This window comes from Ammodytes marinus (genome assembly GCF_949987685.1).
Source record: "Ammodytes marinus genome assembly, chromosome: 23".
Lineage (NCBI taxonomy): Eukaryota > Metazoa > Chordata > Actinopteri > Uranoscopiformes > Ammodytidae > Ammodytes > Ammodytes marinus.
In genome coordinates this window covers 1,697,700-1,718,799 of record NC_137227.1, presented here as the reverse complement: position 1 = coordinate 1,718,799, position 21,100 = coordinate 1,697,700, and positions in this window count along the sequence as shown.

The window sequence follows — 21,100 nt, the reverse complement described above, 5'->3', positions numbered from 1 at the left end:
GCCCTGGTTGCTGACACAACAAGAGACAGAAAACACAATTAGCCCCGTTAACATCACTTCTCGGCAGACCACAGATAAGTTGCATTCTGTCCCCAACTGCCCTCCGATTTATTTTCAATATATCAGAATAGTACATTATGTCTCGTTTCCACCAAGCAGCACAGTTTGGTTTAGCACGGTAACCCTAGGTCTGTCTTGCATTTCCACTGCAGACAGTACCCTTACTTGGTAGGCATGGTAAATGCCGGGTGTTGATAGATGTGGTCAGACTATATCCAGTCTATAGGTCAAAGCGGTTGAATGGCTTGGTACCCCAACTAAAGGTTGCCATAAGTAGGAACGACATGGTTCGCTTATTTTGGAACCCTTTTCCAATGTTTGACAGTGGAAACGGAAATAAACCCGTGCTGACCCGAACCGAACCGCTCAGTGGAAACAAGGCATTATTTCCCTCCAATATGTCACATTCAACCTTGGACAATTCTATTTAGGAAAGTGTTTTCCTTAGAAAGTAATCCTAAATTACACACCAGGGAATAAGCATTAAAGGGTGAATGTAGTGGAATCATTGTAGTCACGTCCCTACTAACATCCTTTTTGGTAAATCGTCAAACCAGAAAACAACATTTCACTGCCAATTAAACAACAATTACTGGACAAGGCGCACATTGATGGGTGACTAGGAATTGTTCACAACACCGCAAATGTGTCTCTCTCCCCCTTTCTCCCCACACACAGTCCACTCTGGTTTCTAATGCAGAACCTTGAAAGCAGACAAGAACAAAAGAGAGCATTCCTCTTGACAACTTCTGTCAACGAACAAAACTAAATTTCCCCCCGGGGATTTTTAAAATAGTTCTGCTGCTCCTTGAGGTTTTATTTGTCATGACCTGCCAGCAGTTGCTCTGAAGTCGCACGGCAAAGTGTGAATGAAAGTTAGGGACGGTGTCAGAATGAAAACCTCACAAGAGTTGCGCAACCATTCGTCACTCGCAAAAAAGTTTTCATTAACGTTATTGTTTGCGAAACGTTTGAACAATTATTACAATATTTATGCTCAGAGGAATGGACATTAACAAGTTAAATATAAATGGTTATAACTGCGCAGGTTGAAATATTTCCTATTGACCAATCGATGGCGGAAAAAATGGTTCAATCTTCATTTTACTGAAGTTTATCATTTTACTGAAGTTTATCTTGGTCTGGGAGAACAATGGTAATCCAGTGATATCTACAAATAATGGTTTATCATCTCATCTAGGGTTATCATTTCAATCTTCTCGATGATTCATATGCATAAAAGTGCTTCGATCACTTTTATTTTCACCTCTGCACTTTTATGTTGTGCTGTATTTTGCTTGGGTTATCTTGTCATTTAATTCCAACATGTCCATATGGAACATATCAAAAATAAAGCATGCCCTTTGCGTTTTCATGTCATCTCTCCCCTCACATAAATATGTTTTACCTGGATGGCTGAGAAATAATCAAATAAATCCTTTCTGACTGTACAAACCGGAACAGGGCGTGAAAACACAAACTGCCACATGTCATTTTGTTTCATTTCTTATGGAAATTAGAGGCATAATTAAAAATAAAACAGAAAAAGCCCAGTTTTCACTTCGAGGCCACTGTTTCATTAAAATAGAACTTTTTCGCCATACGTCACCCGCACACAAATGGCAGATTATATATCAAATGGATTAATAGTTCACTGTATTTAAAGCGACATGATTGTTGGATTGTTGGATAAGATGATAAATGGATTGTTTATTGGGGAAGCAGCAGCGATCTTTGCCATTGCAGTCCTCATTGTATGAGCGAAAATAGGCTTCAGATGACCCTCCACTCATTTTCACACCGGTGATAACTGGTAACACTGAGTCACACTTCTGCTTTTGCTCTCATCAGCAGAATATCCATAGTCCAGAGCTGAATGTTCCCACCTATTAAAATGTGTCTGAAATATTTCAAATATATTACGCAAGTAGAACTTCATCTAGTCTGAATCTGTTTTGACTGCAACATGTAGATCCTTACTTCCTCCCTCTCTGTCATATTGAATCTGTCATATCTATAATATAGATGTAGCAGCATGTACTGTTGTGTGTGTGTGTGTGTGTGTGTGTGTGTGTGTGTGTGTGTGTGTGTGTGTGTGTGTGTGTGTACATTTACAACAGTTTTTGTGAGAACCAATTTGTGTTTTAGACATGAAGAGTTTTTGAACGTTAAAGGCCTTTAAAGGGCTGTTTGAGGGTTAACACTAGGTTTTATGGTTCAAGTATAAATTAGTTTTAGGGTGAGGGTTGGGGCGAGGCATTTAGTTTGGATGGTAAGGGGCTAGGGAATGCATTATGTCAATGCGTGTCCTCACAAGTATAGCCGTGCAAACGTATGTGTGTGTGTGTGTGTGTGTGTATATTTTCCTTTATGTTTCTCGTCTGACGTTGATCGCGGCTGACCCCGGGGGCGTTAAGCGTGCCGAACCTTCACTCCATTACTCCACTTGAAGCAGCCCACACATTGGGAGAATGGAGAGGGGCCTCTCCAAGGCACTACAACCCATCCACTGAGCCGGCTGACCTGTGGCAGCTCTTCTCTCATCTCCCCAAGACCTCCGCGGAATACACACTGGGCCTGACTAATTACTCTTAAAAAACAAGTGGTGTATGTGGGTGGTTTGTAATTGGCAAGTGTCAGCCTCCAGTGAAAGATCACTCGTCTTGAGGGCATGTGTGTGTCTGAGCCGCCCATTCATGCACTTCTCTTTTTCTCAGCCCCGGCTCATCATTTTCTGTGCAGCTGCGCTTCCCCACTGTTTTTATATGGAACGCTGTGAATTTAGCTTTAAATCCGTGATTTTTTTTTCGTAAGAGGGAAAAATAAAATAATCCAGTGACTCTTGGAGGTCGTGGATCTGCAGGAAAACAGCTTTTCAGAGGGATATTTTCTCATTAGGATTCAAACCCGTTACACAACATGTTGTAGTATTAGTGAGTTAAAAGCATGGTCAGTTGTCTGAACTTGTTGCTGCAAATTGGCCAGCCAGTGTGTCCAAGCAATGTGAAGAAAACAAGCTCAACATTGATCCGCTGCTGTGATCTCCCAAGTGAGTGGGTGGGATGCCATACTTTACAAGTGGTGTCCACTGACATGAGGCAGCCAGAATAAGGCCACTCTGTTTCCAATTAGATAAACAGCAGCTATAGTAATTACATTGCACTGTTTCTTTTTTCCCTATTTGCCAAATGGCTGATAGTTAGCGAATGGGATGCATTCACCTGAAGATGTTTTTAGTTATGGATGGATTCCTGCTCAGTGATTCATCACCACAGATCCTTTGGGAGCTCTGTTTGTTTGCTGGATGTATGAGTGGATGTTGTGTTACTTGCTTGGACGAGGGCTCGTATGTATTGACTTTCACTGGAAAAAAGCTGCAGCCTGAGAATGTGGGACGCCATCCGTCGAGAAAATGGGAAATCCGTTTTCTCTGCGCCCATTGGTGGACAAAGTACTCAACCCAAGTTCTTAAATAGATATACAGTGGCTTGCAAAAGTATTCATGCCCCTTGAACTTTTCCACATTTTCTCACATTACAACCACACACCTGAATGTTGTTTATTGGGATTTTATTACCCCTTTATATGTTTAGACCAAAGCATATTCATGTGTTAGAACGGCCAGTCAAAGTCAAGACCTAAATCCAATTGAGAATCTCTGGAATGACTTGAAAATTGCTATCCAATCTGATAGCTTGAGCTATTTTGCAAAGAAGAATTGGCAAAAATGCTCTAGATAGATGTACAAAGGCCCCCAGGAGCAGTGCCTTCTTCCCCAATCCAGCAGTGCTCAGTGGCCAAGCCTGATATTGACATTTTTCTGTCTGTGGATGGGTGCCCAAAACACACGGGTGTCAGAAGCAGATATTCCCGTTCACGCAATACAAGCGGGGAACAGGAATGTGTCTCCGCAAAAATGTTCTGGATTTCAATCAAAGGCTCATAATTATCTTTAGACCATGTACTAATAAAATTAAAGTTTTCTCTTTTCAAAATGCTGCCTCAAGCGTTACATTTGGTTTTTATTAACCGTTTTAGCAGTTAGGGGGTGGGCAGCTGAAAGGAGTCGTAGTGAAAGTAACACTCCGTGTTTTAAAACATTGCTATAGGCTTAACATTTGTGTTAAATTCTAGTCTCGGAGGTTATTCCTTTTACTTAACATGAAATAACTTTGCTCACTACCTAGCAGTACACGCTATCAAACAGCGCGAGTCCACTAGTTGGTTTAGCTTACATCAGCTAATCATTGTTGCCTAGATGGTAGGTGGAATCTTCGTTCAGAACTTTACAACAACGAGTGTAATTTAAAGATCACATATAGAGATTCATCGGGGGTTACTAACTTATACTTCCATGGTCGATAAACAGTGTGATGCTACAATGCCAGAACTAGAATATTTCAACATCCTGCAACGTCATGGAATGCACCCTGCGCATGCTCTATCAGGAACCATTGATGCGGAAAACAATCCACGATGTTGCGCTGCGCCAATGAGATGCTTTCATAGGAATGCATGGGCAACGGTTTTCAATCCGCTGTCCTTTTCTTTATAGGTCCATGGTAGAGATATACCCAAAAGACGTGCTTGTGCATGGTCATAACTGCGCGAAAGGCCTCGATTTGCGGTAAAAAGCATGTGTCTCCAGCTGTCTGCAGCATTGCGCGCGCGTGACCGTACCGCACCGCGCGCAACTACGACATGCACGCGGGAGAGTTAAACGACCAGATCAAACCGACATTTAACTGGTGGCGATAATAAACGCAGTGCAATTCTATGGGGATATTTAGCTGAACAGAAAGAAGTGCTCTGCAAAGTTAGAACAGTTTAAGACTCCACATCACCGTGGCAACACAACCTATCTATCAGCTTAGACAGCACAGAGAAAAGTCTGATGAATACATGAGAGTGATGGCCCAGCCAAGTTTCAGTAAGTGTTTACAGAAGTGTCACACTGTTACTGTCTTTGAAATGCATTTAGACATTTTAAGGGGAAAACACATTGTAATTATTATTTCAACTAATGAGTTATTTTTCAAACAGCATGCTAGTGTAGGCCAAGAAGATTTATTTTCTGAATTTTCAATGCTGCTTTATTTTTATGTTTTAAATTGTGAAATACATGTTCCAAAACGACCAATAACCTCTGTATTTAAAAAGAAATCAAGCAAGTAGGCTAATAATAACCATTAATGAATTATAGGCTATGGCATCACAGTAGGCCTATTGTCCACAATAATCGCACAACAGCCCCCATCCAAAAAGGAACTTTAAAAAGTTGAATTAGCACTTTGATGTGCATACACATGTTAAGAGTATGGTCCATTATTTGTATGTAGTGTGTCTGTATAGTATTGCACCAAAACAGTAGAGGTTTTCTTTAATTGTGCTTTGTACTGTCTGCATTTTTGCACATCATTTGTACATGCACATATCAAACAAAATTGCCCAACTGTAAGGTCAGTGTCTGTTGTATTTTTGTATTCAAATTAACAGTTGTTTATTTCTTTACAGCGCATTGGCATCTTTGAGCAAAATACCCCCAACATTTTTGCCGCACCTCCCATGACCCGGGGCAGTGACCACCTTGACTAAGCCATTTTCTGGGGGAAACACTTAGCTGTAATTGCAGCGAAAGGTGGTTCTACAAAGTATTGACTCAGGGGGGCTGAATACTTTTGAACGACACACTTTTCAGTTTTATTTTTATAAAAAAAATTAAAACCATGTATCATTTTCATTCCACTTCACAATTACGCACCACTGTGTGTTGGTCCATCACATACAATCTCAATAGAATATAGTGTGGTTGTTACGTGACAGAATGCGGAAAAGTTCAAGGGGTATGAATACTTTTGCAAGCCACTGTGGATACACCTGGTCATATATTACTCAACTACGAGTGAAAGTTGCCCAGTCACATTTTTACTCAAGTTTAAGTACCGAAGGATTTGCTTTAGTATTCCAGAGTACAAAGTGTACAGTTTTGCTGGATACAGTATATGCAAAGGAATAACATAGCATTCGGCTTCCAACAAGACAAGGGAATCAAATTGAGAAGTGAATTTACAAATTTTCGCTCATATTATAATGTTATATACAATGAAATCTTAATCATTGTTCATCGTATAAACTATCACTAATCATGACTACATTCAAAAGCTTCCTCTTTAGCCGTCCCCTTACCACAATGTGGTCTGAATGGAAAAGGTGCGTCTGGGTGACCTGTTTCAGTAACTTGTAAATCAGCTGAGATTAGAGTACTGTGATTGATTTCCTTTTATGTGAGGAACAAGGCGTGTGTCCAATTGCGCTTTAGAAAATAAAAAATCTACAGCTGGGTTCAAAGCTTTGCTTAGCCGAAAGTAACGACAAGCTCCCTAGAAATGTAGTGAAGCCAACGGTGCGGTTTTTGTCTTTTGGAATGTAGTGGAGTGAAAATCATGAGTTTCCAAAAAAAGGCTCTACTCAAGTAAAGTACAAATGCTAAACAAATATACTTTGAGTTGGTACTAGGCAGGAACATAGGAAGTGTTGTTTAAGTCAGTGTTCATCAGTTCATCTTTCTCAATAAAGCAGTGTGTCCTATACTGTGTTCAAGGGGAAGTGTAATTACATCCATTCAGGGAAATGGAATTATGAACTGTCACACAGGCGAAAGTAGCAAGTAATTCGCCCCCGTGGCCCTTCACGGCCTTTGCAAGCGACTCCAATATTAGAAAATATTACTGCGAGAATTATTTTCTGACATTCAAATGATATTGCTTCCACCAGAATATGTGTGTGTGTTGCCACTCCCTTGTTCATTTGGGTGTTTGACAAGCATGACAGATGGAGAGAAAAAAAGAGAATTTTTTTGAAGGATTTTGTTGTTTTAAGCTACCTGACCTCACGCCTGTCCCACAGGCCCAAATCTCAGCAGCTCTGTGGACAGACCGTAAATGTATCAATAATTGAGTGTTTCACTAAAAAGGCTGGGGTGTGGGGGGCATTAAAAATGTTATGGCTTGTCATTATGCCTTGCGCAAAAACCCACCGCCACCACAACCCACTCCCCCCTCTGCGGTGTCTCTCTGATTCTCCTGCACAAAGTGCCATGATATGTAGCCGTCTCTCAGGGGCTAATGTGTCCACCATCCCACGGTATCATCCCTATGTTCTCTGCTTTGTATGTGACTGGGGAGCATAGGACCCTTTTTTTTTGGGTTGAAAAATCAGAATTGCGTTCCTTTTTGGTTATTCTGTGTCTCTAAATTATTCTAGAAAATAGTACTAAATAGCTCACAGAGGACACAGTTGATTTAGCCTTAAATCACAACAGTCCAACAATCAAAACCACACAGGGCGCTTTCACACCTTCCATGTTTGGTACAAATGAAACAAACTTTGCTGCATGTTCACCATTGCTGCAGTTCGAGCGCTGTTGAAAACTAAACTATGCATTATGGGATGAGGAAAACAATCAATTTTTTGTAGTTTTTTTCTGTAGTTTTCCTGCATGGACATTCTCACCAATTGTAGAGCAGTTCAGGAACTAAAGTTATTGCTTTGCCCCAGATACATCTGACATCTGCATTTTGGTTCTTGACAAACTCATTAACTGATTCAGACCAGAGGAAACGATAGGTATTAAAGTGAACCGAAACTGTTGAAAAAGATCCAATGAATGTATGATTATCATTATGATTATATATCATGTGGTGTCAACCAAGGAAGCAAACTAGAAGGTAGAGTTGGACTGGAACCCGGGGAGAAAAAAAACACCAAAACCCCTCACTTTACAGTCATTAAAGCAACTTTGTCCCATTTAATTAATATATTTTCATGTTTCTAAAAAGCTTACTTTAACATTATTTGTTTTTAAATACAAAGAAAAAAACAGCTATTACTGTAATCACGGTGTTCATCTAGCTGAACTAATTATGTAAATACTTGAGTGCTTATGCGTCATCAAGTCAAGTGGCAGTAACACAATGTTGTGTCTAGACACAGCATTTAGAGTTGGTGTTTCAGGGTGAGTGGGGGGTTTTGGCTGGTCAGCCCATTAATAATTTAGACCAGTTTTTTTTATTTTATTTTTTTGCATTTCCCCTTTTTATGATGTGCCAAAAATCTCTCTGTATGTGTGTACACATTAGGATGTGGATAAATTGCTAAATGTAAAAAATGATGTCCAGCATCATGTGCCCATCCGAGGGTGAATCTTAACTGGCCTCATGATTCAAATCCATTATGATTCAACATTTGATTGCAAAACCATTCTCCATGCACCTGCAATGTGGTGCAATCTTAACTTCTATATTACTGCACGTGACAACTTTTTCAGGGAAGACACTTTAGGTTTAAAAAGTAGAAAAGTTCAAATGAATGCCGTTAATGCAAACTATCATATACACGGGGAAATATGCTGCGTTTGTTATATTCTTAACAGAAACCTGGCTGTAATGGTTAGAGCAACCCCCATATAGGCCTTTCACACCAAAATGAACCAAGAGTCAGTTCCAGGCTGGTGTTGGGGTCAGTTCAAAACTGGTTACAGCCTTATCCCAGTTATGAACCGGTTGGTTTCACATCGACCGGAGACAGCCATGGAGCCGGCAAGAGAGCAACGTCGTGACATCACTGTAAACGTGTGTGTACGTCACCCAACGCCGCTGCTCTTGTGGCTAACGCTAAGGCTACCGCTAGCTTTAAGCACAACAACAGCGGCGAATACGTCTTATTTTTACACTTGTTGGCTCTCGCTTTGCTTTCTTAAGCAAACAGGACCCATACAGCGTATTCTCGCCGGTCAATTTGATCGCTACGTTCGGTAATTATGTTATGTTTACGTCTCGTAGTAGCGGTGTTTTTAAATATGGGGGGCATGAGGTTTGAGTTGCTCTGGTTGGTCAGGATAATCCCTCCCCCAGCCGCTGGCGCAAGCAGTTCTTAACAAACCCTGCTCAATCCTGGGGTATGAGTTCCCCCGGTTTTTACGGCCCGGAGCAGGCTCTCTGGCGGTGTGAAACCAAAACACTGGCTCTAACTCCGAACAAGCCCAGAACTAGCGCCGATTTTGCGGCGGTGTGAAAGGCCTAATATAGGCTCAGTCCAGGTTCTAATCCGGCCCGTGGTTGTTCTCTGCGTGTGTCACGATGCATCTTAATGTGCGCCCACACCAAACGCGTTGGGTGCGGTAGCCAACGCGCCCAACGCACCTGATCTGGCGCTTGATCATTTTGTGTAAAAAATAGTTCAACACGCCCAACGCACCTACGCAGCTAGTCTCCCTCCCAATATATTTATTCCCCTAATCCAGTGGTTTTCAACCGGTGGGGCGCGCACCCCCGGGGGGGCGCGGACACTCTACCGGGGGGGCGCGAGGGGGATGAAAAAAAAAAAAAAAAAATTTTTGTTTAATTTCAATTTTTTTCCTGATATGTAGCCTAGTTCAGAGATGATATGTATTTTTTTTCTTTCTTAACTTTTTTTGATAGGTAGTTGCCAAGTTCATCACACAAACACTCCAATCCACTGATATGAGATCAGTTTGCAATTTTCAAGTACTGAATTAATGGTAGGACTGTGGCCACTAGAACTGGTCTCTGGTCAGCAAAGGTCTTGAAAACAGCATAAGTGTGCTTGTGACATGCGTGCCACCCATGCATGTGTATGGGCACGTGTCCCAGCAGATTTTTGAAATCTGAATAAAAAAAATGTAAGTTTGTAGTTAGCAAGTGTAACATGTTCTTAGGGCAGAATTTCATAAATAAAGGTTTATTTTTTTAGCAAGATATGTGGTCAAAAGCTAGTTGTCATCTGTCCCTCTGTGCAGTTGTTAGGCATCTGGCTGCTAGCAAGTTATGTTGTCTTGCTAATTTTACTATTCATCTGAACTGAAATAAATATTGACTTTTTCCTTTATTATCTTCGCCAGAATGCACCAGAATGCTTAGATTACATGTTAAAAACACAAAAAAATCTTCTGGGGGGGATGCCCCCAGACCCCCCTTCAGGGGTTTAGTTTTCTGACAAACATTACAATGGATACTAACATGATTTGGGCATTTGGGATTATAAATCATCTTTGAATTGGTTGTACAGCATATCACATGCTATTCATTCAGGGGTGCGATGGCCACCCCACTCTAGCTCTGTGGCCCACCTTGGCCACCCCCAGTCAAAATTTCCTGGAATCGCCACTGAGACACACAACTCCGCGTTCAGGCTGCACAGCACATTAATCGCAGGTAGCATTTTGAGCTAAATCTGGCCACTTTCCAAATCCAAGACTCAATAGTTGAAACATTCTCTGAACTGGGTTGTCAGACAGCAGTGTTTCCCATTGATCATAGACTTTGTTTTGTGAAGCTTTTTCATAACAGGTATACCTATTGTAGAATGTATTCTGTGTATGTTCTATTTAGGCTACTATTTTCTTCTCTTCTAAGGAGATTTAAAAAAAAAACATTTCCTCAGTGTCTCATTGATACAATCTCATAATTAGCTTTTAAAGTGCACCAGAATTTAACGTTAAAATATAAGAAATTTCCGGACCCCAACCCTAAACCCAATGTTCAACTCAAAGGTGCGCCACTGGTCTAGCCCTTGTGATAATTACAATAATAGATGATCTATCTATCTATCTATCCATCTATCTATCCATCTATCTATCTATCTATCTATCTATCTATCTATCTATCTATCTATCTATCTATCTATCTATCTATCTATCTATCTATCTATCTATCTATCTATCTATCTATCTATCTATCTATCTGTGTAGGGTGGTGTGTGTGTGTGTGTGTGTGGGTGGGGGGGGGGGGTTGTCAGGGTCGGTGGGGGGGGCCCAACTGCAATGACCCAGCTTTGGGGGGGCCCAGCTTGCAGAAGGTTGAGAACCCCTGCCCTAATCAACCATGGCTGCGATCAGACCCGACCCGACTCAACAGCGATCCTGTCCGCACAAAAACAACAACACAACCAACAATTGTGCCAAAAGACAAATAAACAGCAACTGAACGGAACAAATAGCCTTACAACAGCATTGCATATTCACACCGCTCGGAAATGAACACAAACAGCAAGGCAGCACCATACCAAACACATTTACAGCAGCTTTGTGTGCACACGGCGGTGCTTCATACAGCACCAGCCGCCCGCTACATTTCCTCCTCGGTGTTTCTCAGCCTCTGTGTACACTGTCCTCCCACCATGCTGATGTCCGTGACGTCGGGTCATTCTCCGAGCTGATTGGCTAACGCGGCTAAGTGTCACGCGTAAAAAGTAAAATTTTGATGCGTTGGTGAGGTAGGCGCGCTGGCAACGCGGCTACCGCGCCCAACGCACCGCTTTACCGCGAGTAACTCATCATCACGCCTAAACCAATAGTTCCCTATGCAAAAATGACGATTTTCTACGCCTCTACCGCGCCTAACGCGTTTAGTGTGGCCGTACCTTTATAATAGAGAAATCACTGCACCTCTAGTGTTCATAGTTCTGAATTGTCTCTTGCTTTGAGTTTGTCTGAGGCTTTGTGGTTGGTCAGCCTCTCCTTGGCTGACCGGTCTTGACAGGAGGCCGCTATGTTTCTCTTGCTTTGTGTCAAGTTCTTTTCTTTTCTTCTATTTTTTTTCCGTCTCCTCTGTGCGTAGGCTGTGACACGGCATTCCCTGCATGATCCCCGGAGCGTTACATTCTGTGGTTACAGACAGCAGGACCCAGTACCTGGTAGGGATGGGAATTGTTAATTAAACTATTCCAATTCCTATTCCGATATTGCTTATCGATCCGATTCCTTATCGATTCTCTTATCGATTCTCAATGGGTGAGAGAATAAGTACACATTTGTTTGTTTGTATTAACTCACTTTAATATCTGATCAGAAGTGTGTCTAGTGTGTGCCTTGAAAGATTATCAAGAGTATTTTAGGATTAGGAAATTGTCAATTTTCACATTAATTAGTCCAGACAAAAAATGTGTTGGGCTTTTTAAGCCCGTGGCGCAGTGGGTAGGGCCATGTTTGCTGCGTTCTGAACCAAAACAAAGCAGCGCGTGTGTGAAGTCATGACACATCTGCAACGAGCGGAACCGATAAGTAGTTAAGCAGGCATGCTGACGATTCCAAGGAATTGATTGACTGGGCACCGGGTCTGAATAGATTCACATCCCTAGTACCGGGTGTGTGTTTGACAGCCTCTCACTGTCTCTGCGTTTAACCTTTTTTTTTTTTTTTAGCGTCAGGGCCTTTCACCATGCATTCAGATAGTTACTGTGTCCTCCCCCCTCTTCTCCAACACCCTTCCCCCCATGTAAACTGTCAAATGTGGAGTTTTGTAAGGTGAGACGAGCAAACTCCATCATCAGGATTGTGTATCGACTGGAGAAAAAAGCCTCTTCAAAATGAAGTGTCTAAAAATACAAGCAATATAAAGCGTATTTCGCGTGTAGAAAATGTACTTGATTTCTTGAAACAACATTCAATTAAGTCTTTGAAGATAAAATATACAGTGCTGCTTGAAAGTATTTGACTCCCTGAGCCTTTTGGAATTTCATTTATTTTAACCATTATTAATTCATTTTTATTAATTCAATTTTTTTTATATGAAAGAACAGATCATTTCAACTTTTTTCTTTTCCGGAAATCAATTGTTAAAACAGACAAAACAAATGATTAGCCAAATTCTGTATGTGCAAAAGTTTGTCAGCCCTGAGCTGCATTGCTTAAATTGAGCAGGTAAAAACAATCAGAAGGGCCAAATTGAGTGATGAAATGGACCAATGTAATGAGAGATCTTTAGAGATGAAATTGGCCGGAATTAGATAAAACAGAGATCAAACCAGGTCAGTTTAGGCTCACCAAAGTGAACCCATACAGGTCAGACATGCTAAAAGGAAAACAAATCTCAGAGTATTTTAGGAATAGAGTTGTGATATTTCAAATTTGTCTGGGCACAGCTATAAATTGATTTACAAAAAGTTTGAGCTCCATCGGTCCACCGTGATGCAAATCATCTACAAATGGAGAGCTTTAAGAGTGACTGAACATCTGCCTAGAAGTGGACTTCCTTAAAAAATATCCACAAGCACCACACGAAAATTTATTTTTCAATTAAAAGCCAACCCAAACATTACATGTAGTGATTTGCAGACCTCTCTTGCAGCATCTGGGACAGATGTGCATGGTTCCACAATAAGAAGAAAACTTAGTCAACATGGCTTTCAAGGGAGGGTTGCTGGAGAAGCCTCTGCTCTCAAAAAAGAACAAAACTGCTTGTTAAAACTTTGCCAGAGAGCACCTGGAGATACCTGGATAATTATTCTGTGGACAGATTAGTCCAAAATTTAACTGTTTAGTCATAACCAAAAGATGATTTGCCTCAACGTGGACCGATGGTGCTCAAACTTTTTTTAAATGTATTTATAGGTGTCCCCGGACAAATGTGGAACAACAAAACTCTATTCCTGAGATCCTCTGAGATTTTCTTTCCCTTTTAGCATGTCTGACCTGTATGGGTTCACTTTGGTGAGCCTAAACTGACCTGGTTTGATCTCTGTTTTATCTATGCCACCCAATTTCTTCCCTAAAGATCTTTCATTACATTGGTCCATTTCATCACTCAATTTGGCCCAACTGGACTCGATTTAAGCAATGCAGCTCAGGGTTCACAAACTTTTTCACGTGCAAAAGTTGGCAAATCATTTGTTTGATCTGTTTTAACAATTGATGTCCAGAGAAGAAAAATGTTGAATTGATAAACAAACATCTGTTATTTCATATAACAAATACTGGTATTGATAAAAATGTATGATTAATGGTTAAACTAAATCAAATTCCAAAAGGCTCAAGGTGTATACATACTTTCAAGCAGCACTGTATCTTGAAATTAGCTGGGGAACCTCAATGTGCGGTTAGGAAATGTTATGTATCATAATAAGCCTGTAATGCTCAAAAGCAGTAGTCTTCCCCCCGACTTGTCATTCTCTTCATTTTAAGTGTACATTGGTGGCACTCTTAGATTTAAGATAATCACCTATTATAATCACCTGAAATAAGATTATTGAGTGAGGTGTTTATTTTACCAAACCATGTTTGCTTGCGTCTGTATTTCTCTCCTAAGTTCGCCAAAAGTGGGCATTCTCTGTATGAAATATATCAACCCTAGCTACATCTCTCAACTACAATGTTATTGGATCCAAATATGGTCATTTCCTTTGTATCAGTAACCAATCCTGAAATTGTGAGTAGGGATTTAATGCTGGGAACGCAATCCCATTGGCTGATGAACATTTCTGACAATGTGATTCGCTAAAAGGCATCACGTGACATGCTTCAGGCTAACTGCGGCTAATTTAATTTTCACAAAATAAAATGGGAAAAACATCGAAAATCCGATATGTCAAGAAAAACCAAAGACTTCATCAACTGGCAAAGGCAAGGACACAATTGCCCTTCGGAGAGATTAAGTGTAAAAGACGTATAAATTACGATGATCACGTCGGAGAGTTACCAACTGCCAGCGCATCAGAGCGCAAAATACGAGCGATGGGGAGAGAGCCTGTGCCGGTGTTGCACCGAAAGCTGTGACCTGTCAGAATGTGTGACCCTAGAGGGCGCTGTTCTTATTTCTTAACTGATTTCAATAGACTGTACGCATATAACAACCCAGTCTCACAGTGAAATGTTTTAATACTTATGTTGGTCCACAGCTGAAAACATAGTTTCACAAAAACAGCCCTGCAATTGAGAGATTATTAAATTGTTTGCTTCCAATTTAAAATGATTGTGCAGTGGAAAAAGTACAGCCTACAAATTTCACTGTGATGGGTAACTAACTAGGTTGGTTATTCACCTTTAAAAAAACAATCTGACTATTTCAGTGCCAATTTCGAGAAACTTATACGATTTGTGCAATGGACCAACGTTTTTACACATAAGCTACTGCCTATATTTTACTATGAGACTGGGTTAATCAATATATTCAGCGCCCTCTAGGGTCACACATTCTGACAGGTCACAGCTTTCGGTGCAACACCGGGTCTCCATTTGAAAACCTATCAGACACGACAGGAGAGTAAAAGGTAAGGTTAAACGGCAGTTGGCCTACTAGTTCATAAAATGAAGAATTTTTAAATCTGATTTCCATGAAGCTATTTAGTCAGAAAGTAACGGCTCATTAAGTTATACACAAAAGCACCAGGAAACATTCCTACTACATATTAAATAATGAGACAACAAGCAGTGTGGCAAATTTTCCTTCATGATATTCAGGAGCTGTCCTTTGAAGTGTAACGTTGAAATAGGCTATTCTCAGATAGGCAACATTTTTTCTTTGGCAACATGTGAGTCCCTAGTCTCTCTCTCTCTCCCTCTGTGAAGCCCAATGTGATGTTCACAGCTGTTTGTCAGAAATGTTTAATATCAGCGTCCCTTTACATGCTGTGTGCTTGGAATATATCCAAAAGACTTTCCACATACATCAAAAAAGACTAGATTACTAGACTTTGGACTTCAAGCCAGGAGAGCAATTACACTCTGTTGGAAGAATATAGACACTGTGAATGCAGATGTTATTTATACAATTGTGTTGTGTGTCTTAGTGGCAGAGATAGAGCGAGGACTGGAGTCTTTGGATAGGAGCAGGGAGCAGATCAGGAAGGCTTATGCTGAGATCGATACCGATGTAGCAGAGTTGCTGAGGGAGGATGCAGATGCTGTCATCAATATCAGTGTGTCTTTTGATAGTACATGGCAGAAAAGGGGCTTTACCTCTAACTATGGAATTGGTGTGTGCATTGACATCATCACAGGGCTAGTGATAGACTTTGAAGTTGTGTCGTCTTATTGTCATGCGTGCATGTTGAAGGAAAGTGAGAGGCGAGAGGATAACATTTCAGAGCAGGAGTACAGTGGCTGGAAAATATCCCATGACGATTGCGCAAAGAATTTCAACGGCTCAAGTAAAGCAATGGAACAGGAAGCAGCAAAGCGGATGTGGGCTAGGTCTATCCAACGCCACAACCTGTGCTACACAGAAATGCTGTCTGATGGTGACAGCACAGCTTACAGAGCAGTAGTTGCATTGAACCCGTATCCGAATCATGAAATAAATAAACTGGAATGTATTAATCATGCACACAAGCGCATGGGAACAGCACTTCGTAAACTAAGTGCTGAGGGAAAATTGGGTGGGAAAGGAGTGGGGAAACTCACTGCCTTAAAGTGCAAGTTTACAAAATTATTACAGAGGGGCAGTGCTCAATAATCAGGGCTCACTTGAGCAGATGAAAACAGCCATATGGGCTGGTCTCCTCCACTCCATGTCCACAGATGAGACTCCATTACACACACGCTGCAAACCCACCTGGTGCTGGTACAGGAGAGCAGAGGAGAATGGGAAAACTCCAGACACCCATAAAAATCATTTATGTACTTTCCTGACACGGGAGGTAGGACAGAAGCTCATCCCTGTTTATCATAGGATGTCTAGTGACAGTCTGCTGCAGAGGATGCAGCATGGAGGCACACAAAATGCGAATGAGTGTCTCAACTCAGTAATTTGGTCACAATGCCCCAAAACCGTGTTTGTAGGTAAAAGTAGGGTTGAGGCTGCAGCCAGTATGGCAATTGCCACTTTTAATGAGGGAGCCACTTCAATGTTAGCTGTGATGGAGAGGCTCTGGCTTGACAGCACAGCCATCACAGTCAATGCAATAAGAGATGAGGATGTGATGCGCATTTCAAAAGCAAATGTTGTTACAAATGCATGTGCCAAACGTAGGAGGAAGTCCTGTGATACAGCCAAAAAGGTCAAAAGGCACCAGCAAGAGGCAACAGAACGTCCTACATATGGGGCAAGCATGGCAGATTAATTTGGGATCACTAAAAGATAAGAACATGAGACAAAAAGATACAGCTCAATAGGCATCCACAGTCATTTGAAATCCCAGCGTAACCATCAGTTCCTTGAATGTCTTGTGACCTCTGTGTTTTCTTTATATAATCCAGCAAATATGTATACTGTAGTTTAAATATGTTAAGCAGTGTAATAGGGCATTGAGGGGTGTAATTAAATTAGTTGTTGTTGCTATAAACAGTGATTACCTATCAGTATTTATATGAATTCATACTTTTTATCTTTAACGGCCGTTTTCTCAAAATGAGCTTTTTTCAATACTCTGAAAAAGATATCTCAACTTCTATAGCACTTACATCAACTAAACTTTCCATAATCACTCTTAGCACTATTCTGAAGGTTAATACAGAAGGATTTGTTAATATGTTGTTCATTTTCAGATTTATGAGACATTTTATACTTAAAAAAATACCGAAAATGCATTTTTAAGACCTGTACATAGTATTTTTTGAATTATTAAAGGCCTACTTCACCGGTTTGAATATGAAGGTGTATTGAATTCTGAGATCCTATGTAGTATAAATGTGCGAAAAAAATTGAAATCGGTTCATCCTAGCCTGAGAAAAGGCAGAAAGAGTGTTTTTTTAACCCTATATTTCTCTTTCTCGTGACATCACAGAAAGAGAAATATAGGGTTAAAAAAAAACTTACTTTGTAAATATTACTGTGATGTCACAGTAAAAGACATCACAGTAATATTTACAAAGTACGTCTGTATCTAAAATCTGTTCTGTAAAAACTTTGGAAACTACTTTGTTGTTAAAATGAAATAAATATTTTAACTCTGGCTTTATCCAACATCTTAATTTGTTTCTCGAAAAAAGACGCACATTTACGCATAATTGGTTAAATATTGCCAAATTTCCATATTTAATAAAACATTAAAGAAGAAAGTGTAATACGAAAAATAAATGTCTTAATGTCAGTAATCAACTGGCTAATTTTCATGATCATATCTATAAGTAAAAAAAAATTCCCTATTCACCTGGGGTGTCTCGCCTTCAGTTTTTAATCGTTTAGACATGGGTTTCTTTGATCGTTCGGTTAAAGCAACCTTTGCAACTTGCGTTTTAACCGTTTTTAACTGTTTTTAATATTTGTATTCACCTTTCCCTGCCTGGCGGTCCGCTCTGAGGCGTCGCTGTGGGCGTCTGTGTTTTGCTGCCTGGCTTCGGTGCTACTCTGGCTGGCCCTGGGTCTGGGCATGCCGGTGGCTGCGGCGGATGTATTACGCCCTTTAGCCTGTTGCCCCCGGCTTTGCTTCATTGGCCGGGCACATCCGGACCAGCGGGTCGGTCGGGCCGTTGTGTTTCGCTTATGTTCTTTTGTTTTGCTCATTGGTTTTGTCTGTCCTCTTCCAGCTTTCTCTGGTTGAGACGAGACGGCGAGGATCTGGTCCCCCCTCAGCATCTGAAGTCCTCCTGCATCCACACTATTTTTATTTATATATGATGTTATACTGTTTGACTTTGTCAAATGAAAATTTGTGATTCTGGGCTATACAAATACAATTGATTTGATATGATTTAAGTCACACTTGTTATCCTCATTTTCATTTGAAGCGCATTGAACTAACAAGTCCCTATAACTCACTGAAATGTTACCATTCGGGTGAGTGTGCCTCATATCAAGTGTCATGAAATACTTTGACTAGAAATTAAACCAAGATTCTGTACTTGGTAAGATTTAGAGTTTGATGCAGTGTACTGGAAATGGCTCTATATATTTGGAGGAGGAGGATTCCTGTGTATTCATTTGCCCGACACACCCATAAGCACATGCCTCCCCGAGCACTGTCATACCGCTGCTTACAATGACTTGTCTTTCACCCACCTTGCCTTCCCCACTCATTGAAGCTGTGTTCTACCGGTACCATTAGCTGCAACGTCCCTCGGCTACACCATACCTGTCAGCACAGGGGCTTTTATACACTTGTTTTGCCCTTGCTTCTCCCTCTCTTCTTTATTTCTTTCTTTCCTCAGAATCCTCCCCTCTTCCTGCCTCTATGTGTGTCATCCTTCACTTCTAATAAGAGGCAGAGATCAGCCGGGCAGACCCCTGGAGCTTAACAGAGCTACCTGTTGTTGTGCCTCTACATTTCTTCTCCTCCATAGCCCACCCTCTCTCTCTCTCTCTCTGTCTGGTGTGTGCAGATCATTTGTTTTTTTGGTTTTTAACATAAATGTGGGTCCTTGGTGTGACTAGAGACTCCCAACAGATGAGAAAAAAACACTCTCCTTTTTACTCCATCTCCACCCTTCTGAAAACCTGCGTTCATAAACCCCAGTCAGAGTTCTCTCTCCCTTATGACGGCACACGGGGCGAAACCACACCCCTTCATTACCAACTTAGCACTACCACCACCTGTGATAAGAGCACCAGATACCTCTGGATCTAACTAGCCGTTAGATTCAGACCTGCATTTAAAGGACTACTTCGCCCATACAGAACCAGCGTTCTATCATTATAAAATCGCTATTATAATATAATGAATGAGGTTTGTCTTCCCTCAGTCTTCCCTCAGTCTTCCCTTGGCCCAGCTGTCCTGTTAATCCTAACCCTATATTTTACCATATGTGATGTCACTCGTGGGAAAATGTAGGGTTAGACAGTGAGACCATAAAACACTCTTTCTGCCTTTTCTCTGGCCAATCCGAGCAGACCCAGCTCTCTGGAAGGCGGTGCTGAACATAAAGAGACAGGCTCTGAAATGGAGAATTTCAGACAGAGGCTGAAAAGAGGAGATTCAGCAATGGCACTGTGAGAAAAATAAAGTTTTTTCTTAACACTACACCATGAAAACATTTCCTAGTAGAAAGCAGCAGTAACAGCAAAAGCTTCTAAGCAGCCACCAGTGGAATGCTTCATGCAAGGTCAAGTCAGATCATCTTTATTATTTGAACTGAGACACTTCTCAAGCGTCTAAGCTTTGACTGCTTTTGATATGCAGCATCACACACATGTTTTATACGCCCTGATCGACTTTAAAAATAAAATGGCAGAGGTCTAGCAAAATGTTGCGCACAGCATCGCATCATACCGACATGCATTCTGGAGATATTTTGCTGTTTTCAACCTAAATGCTTCTAATGTGATCCCTAAATGGAGGGAAATGAGGGCTTTACACTCGCAACATTTGATTTGTATTCAAAGTGAAATGCGTCTTTGTCCTTTACCTTAATGGCTTTTATTTATTCTGTGCTTTCTGCTTTTGCTTTGGCAGTTCTTTTTTGTGGTTTAAAAAATGATGCAAAGCCCAAAACACAGAGAGAAAACAGAAAATAAGAATGACACTAGCTTTCTCGAGCTCTCACTGTTCAGCTCACACACCAGCGTCAAGTAGGTCAGTGCGACAGGCTTGACTGATTTCTCTTGTGTGTTAGTGTGTTTTGTCCGGGGCTGTGGCGGGAGCGGCTGCCATGGTGGATTCACCTGTTTTGATAAAGCTTACACTGATGCAAAGTGAACTGCATGTCTGATATGATCTGGGGCTGCACTCGGTCAGAGCAACGGGATCCTTCATTTGCTGGAAAAAAACACAGAAAAAAATTATTAAATCGGCAAAATAACTTCAAACGCCATGAAAACTAAAGTTTATAAAATGCCATGGGACACATGATGATCTTTAGGCTTAGGTGCTTTTTATTGGGGGGAAACACACATAATCTCCATAGGGACCAGCTGAGACATTCTCATTCAAGAAGCTAATCTTTCCCCACAATTGTACATTTTTGCAAAAATGTGTTGAGCATAATGACTTGTACCCACGGTTTGGTGGCTGCTTGAAAAAGAGCACATTTGACTCATAATAGACCTCATTAGAGTTGTATTGAATAAGCTCTGAGCTGGTGTAACTCTAACTAAATGAATATATTGTTTTTGTCTTTGCCTCTGTGTGTGTGTGTGTGTGTGTGTGTGTGTGTGTGTGTGTGTGTGTGTGTGTGTATGCTCCTCCATGAGAGATTTGAAGATGAATTGCCAAATTTCTCCAGTTTAACGCATTGATTAATTACAGAAAAGAAGGGCTGGTGGATCCAGATGATTAATGCCCTTAGATTTGCCCCCTTTAGATATCTATTGATTTTGATTTGCTCCAAAAAAAACACAGGTTTTTCTCTTCCCAGGAGGGCAGAGAGGCTGTT